The 12,024-nt window shown below is 34.8% G+C and overlaps 1 protein-coding gene across 1 annotated transcript in view; it reads right to left on the bottom strand.

Moving 5' to 3' along the window:
- The window catches only part of astn2 (astrotactin 2), a 262,503-nt gene that overhangs the window by 185,510 nt on the left and 64,969 nt on the right, over positions 1–12,024 (bottom strand). The window lies entirely within an intron of this gene.

Below are 12,024 nucleotides of genomic sequence, written 5' to 3' on the forward strand. Positions count from 1 at the left end.
GTGACTGAGAAACCAGTAACCTCCTCCCAGGTGATGACATGAACTTGTTAGTTCCTCTGTCCATTGTAGTAGCTGATATATTGTGAAAATCCGGTAGAAATGATGCACTAATCGAGTCATGTTTACATAGAATCAACGCGCTGCGAGGCTTTGCTTGTGAGACTTGCGGTCACGTGGGTTGGTTGTGGGCGGAGCTTGGTACGGTCCATTGTCCTGGTACACCATTTACTTGTGCCACAAGAAAAACTATTGTTTCTAGGTATTTTTCCCCCTTAAAAAGCTTCAAATAACTTCTAATTTTGAGTTCAATGTCAGTTGAAGCTCTAGTGCCTTTATTTTCTTCTTTTCCTCTCCCTTATCTACCTTTTGTCTGTTATCAGTGGTTTGCGCATGTAAACACTGTCTCATGAGTGAGGTATGTCAACAGCATCCTGCCTCAGTCAACTTATTCCAGGTGGTCCCATAATGCCCACTGTGGGAAGATAACACTATTCTGTTTTCTGCATCTGTTCAGCTGGACTATTTTGCTTGTTTACTTTCTTTGCAGACTTGCATCCTGCATTTTTGTTTTTATTTTAATTTATTAGTACAATTCCCCCATCCCCAGTTTTATTTATGCATTTTTGTTCATAAATATTATTTGAAAGGCACTGAAATATATGTTGGGATTTTTCTCAGCTTTCATTAAGAAAATTGTGCAGGACTCTTTCAAAGCAAATCAAATATGTCTAATCCTTAAAAGGAAAAAAATCTGGTCACAATAGTTGAGTGTAACTTTCTGAAAAACACATCTTTATTCTGAGGTAAATATGTAAATATACCAAAACAGTGAAAAAAGATTTTGCTGGAACATTCACTCCAGACACACTGCAATCTATCTGCTTCTCCTTCTGTCTTCCATCTGCAACTCTGATTTCGCAGTATCCCCCCTTGGGATCTAATTTGTAAAAAATGCAGTCACGTAGATCTGGAGGAGTCAAATACACTGCCATTTGTTTCTGGACAGACATTCGGTGTTCTTATTAAGGGTGCACTAAGGTGACAGGAAAGGCTTTACAACTCGGGTGAAACACATAAAAGTTTAAAATTAACAAGTCATTCACTGGCAACTGCTGTCTCCTAGGAACAGATTGTTATACATTTGCTGATACACCACGCACCAAATGAACATTCACTTTAATATTACTTTCTGTTAAAAGTGAAAACAAATAAAAAAGTCAAACTTTTTATTTTATTTTTTGTTGTGGTAAATGTGATTGAGTAAAACATTTTATCATGTTTGTACCATGTCATTTTGTTCAAGTTTAAATAAAAAAAATAGCATCTGGTAGTGTTGTATTCAGATTTGACAACAAAAACATTATTTATTTATTTTTTTAATGTTTTAAGGTAATACAAAATAATAAATTTAACTATTACCTTTGGATTGTAAAATCCCAATAAATAGTGATGATAAGTTTCTTTCAATGGTTTTGATTCTTTGCTCTGTATAGTCTTACAAATAAGATCAATAAGTAATTCTACATATATTTTAAGAGTAAGTCTAAGTAAGCATGAATGGTCTTGTTTACATATCATTTGTCTGTTAGGTTTCAAGTCTGACTAAAATTAATGCTTAAATAATGAAGCCATGTCATCTAGTATGCCTAAAGCACAACATTTCTGTAGGCTATGAATTCACATCACTGTCTCTTAACCTCAGTTAAACTCTAATATCTTACATTTTAACATCTTCATCACAAAATCCAATTTGCAGTTTAAAAATTATGTTCTAATACAGAGTTCAGCTTGATAAATATCTACATGGTCGTTTTTATACTTCTACAGCAATCAGCCATGTTGCTATGGAATATTAACAACTCAAAGCCTGTTAATGAACCTTTACCAATAGAATAAGGACAAAGTTGTGGTATGAAGTTCACTGTATTTGCACAGCGAATACAAGATTGCCAGATGGTGGTAATAAATAAAAACAGATGGGGGTTACAGATAACTCATTTGACTTGGTTTTACTGTTAAACATTTCATTGAACTCATATTTACTGTACAAAATCACCATGACAACCAGTCATTTCCATGCTCTCCAATAACTCTTTAAAACAACATTATTCACTAACTCAAATGATCCCCACCGGCTGGTTATGTTTTACCCTGATTTCATGAGATAAAGATTGTTCTCGAGACTCCAGGCCTCCAGCTTGAAGACTTTGTTTTTGCCACTTAAGTGCTACTACAGTTTAAGATGCAGACTTGAGTCGTCATCTCTGGTAGCCCCAGGCTGCACTTTTGCCCAGTGATTAGCACGGTTGTCTCATGGCAAGAAAACTCTGGATTCAAATCAAAGCTTTCTCCAAGCACATTCTCCAGGTGTATGCACAGCATTCCTGTAAGTACTTCAACATCTACTAACAGTCCAAAAAAGTAAATATTAAGGTAACTGGTTCCAACTTCCCCTCAGCTGTTGTTGTATGTGGTTGTGGTTGTCTGCCTTGTGTGTATCTTTGATAGACTGGTGACCTGGCCATTGCATTCTTTGCCTTTACCCCATTGGCTTTCCATGATGGGACCCCCACAACCCTGAACAGGATTGAGCTGCTGTAGCATAGGTGGATGCATTGGCTGTGTGAATGGCTTACTTCAGGGTGTAAGCCCCTTCTTCTCTAGTGATAGCTGGAACAGACTCCAGTCCACAGTGGCCCTGACAGAATACAGTAGCTTAAAAAATGCACTTTTTTTTGTCATTGCAAGAACAACCCACTCGATTGCATAAGGTTCCTAAAAGGTATTTCTACATAATATGATCAAATTTGATACAACGTCTGTAAATTTCCTGGAAATGATACTCAGCACCAGGAAAGGCAGAAGACATTAAATCAGCAAAAAATAGACCTACAGTGAAGGACTAGCTAGATGCCAGTTGAACAAAACAAGGCCAGATTCCTCTAAACCGCTGATGCAGCCTTTGGGAATTTTCGTCTGCCAGAAATGGAAACCTTTGACCATGATTACCCATCCACACGTAGCGTTTGACCCTTATTTCTCTTAGGCTCAAGAGGATATCTCCTATCTGCCCAAAAGTCAGTGAAACACAAGGTAACATTTTCAGACGCTTCATCTATGCCCCATGCCCCGAGGCAGGTGGTGATTCAGCTTGCATGGCAGCTTGAAAGATGAATTGCAGTGCTATGAATGTGCACACAAGAATGATAGTGTAGAAACAAGCTTGAGAATCCATTTCTCTATACAGATTACTTTAAGCTACACAGGCTGCAATTTCAAAAACAGAGTATTGATTTAAAACTGTGATTTTTTTTTGGCATTCACTAAAACAGGAGTTAAAAGCTCTGGGGTTACATTTTATAAGAGTATTTTTCAATAATCCTATTAATATGTTGCAATCCCCACAAGATGGATGGGCTGAAAATGTTGTCTGTATCTCTAAATGAACCTTTCAAGATGGATTTTCACAATGAAGAAACCCTTATCCGATTCAGAGTCAGAATGATAGTTGGAATGATTTTACCATTTCTTGCGAACTATCAGTTTTTCATTTTTGATCAAGATTCAAGACTACTGACAAGCATTTGAAGCTATTGATAACCTTAAATAAAATTAACAATTTTCCCATCCAATGCCAGTTGATGCATATTTTTTTAAATAGGAGGTAGTAGGCTTTTTCTACTGTTCAGGCATTCTGCTTGCATGACAGCAAACATTTGTGCTTAACAACAAAGATGCAGGCTAAAAGGAAAGGATGTATTTCTGTAGATTTGTGGAGTCTAGACCGCCTGCTGTTTTAATTTACTACTCCCCTGTGGGAAGAAAAAAAATGATAGCATAAGAAATTAAATTCCTATTTTTAATACATTTCATTATTTACTCACTTTTTCACATCCACCTCAGCTGTCTGATTTTAACCACACACATACTCGTGCTCTTAAATCACTTTCATTTTTCACTTTATTTTATTTTCCTATCCAACGTGGCTTAGGGTGCAAGCAAGTAAAAAATAGATCAAAGTTTGTTTTTTTTTCACTCCAGCTCAGATTTGCCTCTCTGATTTATTAAATTTGTCATTGTTTGAATTGGAGCAGTCCATTGTGGATGTCTGTAAAAAAGGCTCTTCTCTGATACTGTGATAGATACTTACATGAGAGGTCAGACAGAAACAAAGAAGAAAGTGTCAGAAAGAAAAATGATCTTGTGCAAGAGGATACATGAGAGAGCTGAAACATTAGAAGATTAAGTCTGAGACAAGTGTAGAAGGTAGAGCACTGATAAAACAGAGTTTAATGAATGAATAGATACCTGGAAAAATAGAGAAGTTTCAAAGCCAACATAAATACCTTTATACCGTTTTAAAACAGCAACATATCCCTGAAAACATATATGAAGGCAAGGCAGACAAAAATTATTAATATATGCAGTACATTGGAAAAGTATTCAGATACCTTAAACCATTTTAAATTGTGTTTCACCACACACACAAACTTTGATGCTTTTGGGAGGACTTGTATTTGATCACAAAATACTATGTAAAGCATAATTGGGAAGTAGATGAGAGGGATCAGGGTTTTTAATTTCCCCCCCAAACAAATCTGAAAAAAGTGGCAATGCTTTTGCTTTCAGCTCTTCCAAGACGACTATAAAAAGACTGAGATTTCATTCCATTCTTCTGAGCAAAAAGGCTCTCATAGACATTCAGAGTTGATGAAAAATGTCTACTAACTTCTTCTAACGGGGCTATTTTAAGACTTTGAAATAAAACATTTCAGATTTGCAGCTTGCATTACAGCCTTGGCTGTGTGTTGAGATTCCTGTGGTGAATCTTCTTCCCATTTGTTTTATCTCATTCAAAGTGTTTTGTAGCTTCTAACAGTTTTTACTTCAGGCCTTGTAGTAAAAAGGCCTGAAAATGATGGAAAAGATGGATGGTGCCTATTTAGCTCCATCCATCTTCGAGGCACTTCTGACCAACTTGCCTGTCCTTGCTAAAGAAAGCATCATGCAGCCACCACCAATTTTAATAGTGTGGATGGTGTGTTTAGGGTACGGTGTTATTTTTCTTCTTCATGTAGCATTTTGCCTCTACACCGAAAATATAAATTTTGGTCTCATCTGACCAGAGCATTTCTTTCCATGTTAAAGTCGCCAACATGGTCTGTGGAAAACTGCTCAAGGGACTTCTAATGGCTTTCTTTCAACAATGATTTTCCTTTTCACACTCTTCAATAATCAGAAATAGTTGTCTCATTGGCAGATCCTCCCACCTGAACTGTGAATGTATCTAGCTCCTTCAGAGTTACAATGTTCTGCTTTTCCTTCCATGGCCTGTCAGTTGATGCGGATGATCATATTCTAATAGCTTGCATTTATGCCTTACTTTTCCCATTTGTGGACGACTTTTTTCTCATTAGCTGACATGAGAAAACAGTCAATTGGCTACATTGAATTTTTGTTTTATTTATTTATTTTTTACAGAGAAAAACAGAGGGCATTCATGGCAGGGGGACACAGAATAAGACAAAAATATTTGAAAGCCATGTGTCATTTTTCTTACACATCACAATTATGTAATACTTTCTGTTGCTCAATCACATAAAATAACAATAAAATGATGGAACTGTGTTTCTGAATGTGACAGGATATGAGTTCAAGGCACAATAGTTCTTTTGCCAATATAGAGTGGTCTGTTTTCTTTTGTTTGCCAAAAAACAGTCAAACAAAATCAAAATGACAACTAAGTTCTCTAAAAGCCTTGAAAACAACAGGAGCAGACAGTACTTCACCCTATCTGCCTCCCTTTCTGTTTGGTCTGCAAATTTTGAACATCTACCCTCTCATGTCTTGTCAGTCCTACCCACCGGAAAACATTCAGTGTCACATCTTCAGTGAGATACTTTTCTTGTCTGGCCTCTACTTGCATATTTTAGGATTTTTGCTGTTTTCAAGGCAGCACAAAAAAGTTCTATCTATAGCTCAGCTCTTGCCATGGGCCAGAATAAAAAATGGATGTGTCTCCCAATGCTGCGGCAGCAGAACATAACAGGCCACACTCTGACCTCCAACTGCACCAGACACACTGAAAATCCAGCATGAAAATAGGAAATAAGCCCTTGCTATAAACATTAAAAATCAAATCTGGTGAGGAAAATTATTTCAGACCAATTTTTTTTTTTTTAATCTACTTGCATATCAAACTTGGTTTGGTGCGGGAATCTGCATAAAATACCTTACACAACTGAGAAGGTGCAAAGATAGCTGGAACTATATATAGCTAATGTGTGAGGTTATGTTTCTCACAATAGAAACATTGTTAGAAATGTGGCAATGCATATATATATATATAATCATTGTGAGCATACATGCAATTTATTTTAGGCATTCTGTGATTGATTACCAATTCTTTTCCAAAGTGGAGTGATTGTGAAACTTACATGAACTTAAGGAGAAATGCTTGATGCACAAATTTAAATGTGTGCATCAATGTTGGATGATGATTATACATATGGGCATAGCATCTAAACATAAATCCAACATAGTAAGCTGCTGAAATTAAGAAAAAAAAAGATTTTATCCTCTTTCACAGTTGAAAGAATAATTTTTAGTGACCTAAATATATGAAAATTACACATGAACAGACTGGTCACACTTAACTGAAATTACACATATGTATATGTGATTTTTTATATAGGTGATATGATTATTTTTGTCACTTGGTTTACATACAGAAACCACATGTATATGTTTTCAATCATGGTGTGGTTGAGTGTCTATGCTGATTAGCACTGATCAACACGGCCATTGTACTGAGAAACTGGTGTTTCCAAGAAACCTGCAGAACAAGTCACTCTTCGACACCAATTTAAATTGTGACCTCAGGCTCTTTCCAGTTTCTGAGTCTTTCCAACCATTAATGTGTTTCTGTGTATTCTTCTCAAAATGGTTGAGAAAATGGCATGTATCTGAGCTGGGTTTTGTGAGAGCATTTGAAAAGGTATGTTTTGGCAACCTGAAAAACCTATCTGAAATCCTTCCAGGAAATCCAAAAGTTTTATAGTTGTAAATGTAAAACAAGGAAAATAGTATGCTTCAAGGGTAAAGTCACATGTTACTGCTATGGCATCATAAAACTTAGACAAGACTAAGCTTTAGCTTGCTTTTTAGCAACAGTTCGATTCAAAGGAAAGTTCAGGTCTGGTCTACGTTCACAATGAGGGCTTATTAGTTTGTTTTTATATACAGCAAAATACACAGCTGCAGAAGGAGAAACTGCTGCACAAAGGCATCAAGATGTAGGGGATAAAAACTTTATATTCAAACAAAATAAAAAGCCACAGCAATAGTATGATGTTCAAAACAGAAACAAAAATACAAATTAGGTTGCAAAAGAAACAAAGGAGCACCAAAGAAGAACGGAAGAGAAGATGACAATGTGGCAAAGGTGAAGCTAAATCCCCAGAAGTACAAGGATTGTGGATTTTTTTTTTCCATTGTGCAAAGAAATTGTATCTCTAGTAGCAAGACAAAAGTACAAGAAGGAATAAAAGGGCAGGAATGGCACACTAATATTGATTGGTAACATTCTTGAACATTTTTCAACAGCTGGAATAATCTATATATATATATAAATATATATATATATATACAGTATATATTTGATGTAACATATGATTAGGCTGGAGATTTAGGCACAGACACAGAGATTTGTGTTACATATGTCTGGTAACTTGGCACAAAAGATGAATGGCTAAATTGAAACTGTGAACAGTGTAAGTGCTATGTGCAAAAGAGGTTCATAACGGAAAATCCAGGTCCTAGAGTCATTGAGTAAAAATTTTCCAGGCACATGCTAAAGGGATGACTTTGATTTTTTAAAATAGCATTTAGAATTCCTATCACAGAACATAGATGAGCCATTATATGTATCAAGTCAGAAGGACTTTCTTGGTACAGACTGACAGAATTTTCATGAGAACCAAAAAAAAAAAAAAAATTGCTGTCTTTCTACTTTCATTTTAATTAAAATAGTCGTTTCTCATCTGGGTGTGAGGCTGAGAGCATGTCTTTTTTCCTACTAGTGTACTCTAAGTAGTTGTGAGTGAATTAAAAGCGATTCTGTTCATTATGCAAGAAACGAACGAACAAGGTCTGGACAAGTCATGAGCCATATATCACTAGTCATTCAACAAAATTCACATTTTGTGTTAAGGTGAAAATATATGGTAAAATATTCTCCTGGCTTTTTAAAGTTAGAGAACAAAAAATAGTCATTTGTGAGATTAAGTTTGCTTTTAGATGGTTTGCAATGAAACTTTAAGCAGTTGTGAATTAATTTGTTCAATTAAAAATAAAATTGTGTATGAGAGTAATTTCAAGTCATTGTCATACAGTAACAAAGTTTTTTTGTAATGAATAGAAGAAAAGAAAATCAGGCAAAAATGACCATGTACCAAGATAGCAAAGTTAGAAATGTGGTCCAGAAATCTCAGCTGATAGGACACATTTCTCCGAATAGCTGTAGCTGTCAATGCTTGTGTAACATTACTGTGTTTCTGCAGTATGCCTTTAGCTGCATGATGTGCATGATTTGACCTTCTGGCAACATTTGCCCTTTTGAAATGGCTTTCTGCTGTGCAGGATATCCTGAGAAGGTTAGGTATGCCTGATGGGTTATGGTGGAGTAGTATGATAGATAACAGTGCCATGAATGCCCGTCACAGAACAAGATTTTTTTGTATGGGTGATTTACATGGCCCTATTGCGTCCCTGGAGCTTTACGAATCTTGCAGAATAATGAAACTGACAACTCTCATTCGTTTGCTTCTCTGTGTAAAAAGAGCTTATGCAATGCACAAGTCTGTGAGCAACAGTCATATAATCCCTTGAGGAAATACCATACAGAGTTCAGTTGTATCTGGTACCTCTTTGCATGGGCAGAAAATAGAATGACTATTATTGGAAAACTACATACCAACTGCTGAAAAAGAATGGAAAATACATGTCAAACTCTTGATATAAATACATAAATATAAACCACTGTAGGGTAGAAAGATAGAAGTCATTAATTCAAATAATAATTTGTGTGCCTTCTCCTGGAAAATACTAGATTGTTTCTAATTTAGATGCAATATAATTAATGATTAGTATGCTGATAATACATCTAAACCACTTTGTGCAGTAAAAGACCTGAAGCACTTCCTCATCAAATGCTAATTCTGACAATCAAATGTAGTTCTGTACTTTTACATAAATAATAATATGTTGTATACAGTTGTTATGAAAGGCTCAAGTGTTAAATATTGAAATAAGGTCAGCAGTTATTCAACAACATGAATACTATTAATATTAATACATTCAGCTCAGAACCCAAAAGGATACATAGCGCTTCAACAATATATTCAACAAATCTAAACCTCTTTTTTTCACAAAAAGAGTAATGGTTGCACAAATGACAAATTGTGTTTTAGAAGGCGCTTTAAAAGATGATAGATTATTCATAGCCAGTTTAATCTTTGTGTACTCAATTTATTTTCTGTGTACTCAATTTACAATTATTTCATCATTATAATATCATAATGATGATTATGAAATTATGTTTTTGATGTCCATAAATGAAGATTTCACACATCACAAACTGTGTTTTTCTTAATCTTTTTTTATCATAGACTTATCAGGTGTTAATGTGGTAAAGTTTGAAATTTATGCCCAATAATTTTGATTTTAACCTTAAGGAATTGATTTAATGTGATCGAAGTGTGGTTCATAAACCTAAAAGAAACAGTTAAAAAGTCTCAACTGAGCCACATGCGAAGTTTAAAATCAGATGCAAATTTCAGCATTATTTAAAATTTTTCTTTCAAAAATTAAAGTAAAGGTAAAGTAGCAAAGAGTAAGGTGTGTTTCAAAAAATTATCATGAGCAGCCAATCATTTGATAAGCAAAATATTTAATATTTTAGATTTTGATCTAAAATCAAAATTTAGATCAAATCTTGATTTTAGATCTAAATTTAGATCTAAAATCAAGATTTGATTTGATCAGAGGCTAATTTAGTTAGCCTCTGATTAAAGAAAAAATATTATTCAGAGGTTAACTTCAGCACTGGTGTATGAAAATATTTGTTTACAGTCCCTACAAACATTTTTGGACTCTCAAGAATGGGAGTCTCGCAGATTGTGTTTTTAGTCTATTTCTGTGCCACAGTGCTGCCGCACAAACTGTAAGTGATGGAAGCAACTTCAATACAAGTTTATCCAAACACAACTATAATTTCTATAATTGCTACCATAATTGTTAACAATAATTTCTTTATAAGGGAAGACTTCCAGATGACAAACACCATTGTGTTATATTGTCACAGTACCTTGTTGCTTGAGTTGTTGATAATGAGACAATTTACATTTTGTCTGTTGCCTAACTCATTTGTTCCCTCTCACATTTCGGTGTTATCAGCTTGATAAGATCACCCCTTCAGGAAAGACATTATGTTCATATTATCTTCATTCCTTATTATGAATTATTAATTTTTTCTCATCACATATGTAAAAGGCCAAGGTTACTTGACGAGTATAACTTGACTGTTAAAAAAAAAATCCAAGCTTGAGGTCCTAAGGTTTTTAAAACATTTAATGTTCTTTTATCTTTTAGCCTGTTTACTATTTCTGCCTGTCATTTTATATCCATTGATGTTCATATTTATATCTGTACACTGAGTTCTTGAAACCAAAAGTCAAATTCCTTGTTTGTGAACACAATCTTGGCCAATAAAGTTGATTCCAAGTCTGATATCTTATGTCAGTTTTTTTTTTCCTTCTGCTCTCCTCTTAGACTTAGACAGCATTACATAAACATAATGTCCAAAAAGCAAAAAAGTTCACCACTATTTCTGCCATTGTCCTTGTAAACATTATGCTCTTAAACTTAAGAAACACAGTAATTATTTTCTCTTTAACTGCTCCTTTCTTTCTCTACCTCTATTTCTAAATACTGTATTTTCATCAAATTCTGAAATTCAGATGTAAGGTTGCCATAATGTTCTATTTTCAGATAAACTTTCTATAAGTGCACAGAGTAATACTTAGCATGTTGAATAGTTATGTGTATACTAAGAGATCACAGGGGCATTTCAATCAGGTTCATACATAATTCATTGTAGGATGAATGACGAGGGCATCCTCTAACTCAGTCAGTGCCTTTCAATTATTAAAATCTAAGCACCAAAGACTTAAAAGGACCATGTCAACAAATTTGCTTAAATACTTGGAGAGGTTTCATCAAATAAAAAGATTATCACAGACAGATTCAAAAAAATTGGCTATTTTTACATTTTTATTTTATTTTTATCATTTGCTTTAAATGGATAACCTCCAAACATAGTTTATGTTCAGGAAGGGTGAGCAGGTCAAGCACTCATACCACAGTGTCTACCTGACTGGTTGCCATCACTTGACCTTCACAGAATATATTAAGCTGCATGACTTGACTTGAAAGTCAAGGACTCTGGGGCTCGGGAGGAATCAGTCTGTCTTCATAATACTGAGAGTTTGCAGCCTCTGCCATAAAAAAAATAAAGACTACATGTTTTATTAAGGATACAAGAACCTTACTCATTTTATATAGAAAAGATAACATATTGCATGAGATCAAGGAAAACATAACCCCAGTACAAACCGTGATATGAGGGACTTGGATGGGTTGCAAAAGTGCATAATCTAGGTTAGCGGTTTGGAAGATTTAACACTCAGAGAGACCACAGATTTATAAATGCTTAAAGCAACACAACCACCTTCTCTGAGCAACAGATCTTAGTTGTTTAAAATATTTTTTCTGAGATCTGGTTAAAAGAAGGACACAGGATGAAGGAGATAGATAAACCTAGATGTTTCAATTAAAGTCATTCTGTCAAGTCCAAAATTATATATGCCTCTGGCAGATTTAAATTTTAAATTAAACTCATTGAGCCATGCAGTTTGTGTTTGATAGGAAAAGAGATGGACATCTCTCAATAAATAAGCAAACAAT

Source organism: Xiphophorus hellerii, chromosome 8 (genome assembly GCF_003331165.1).
Source record: "Xiphophorus hellerii strain 12219 chromosome 8, Xiphophorus_hellerii-4.1, whole genome shotgun sequence".
Classification (NCBI taxonomy): Eukaryota; Metazoa; Chordata; class Actinopteri; order Cyprinodontiformes; family Poeciliidae; genus Xiphophorus; species Xiphophorus hellerii.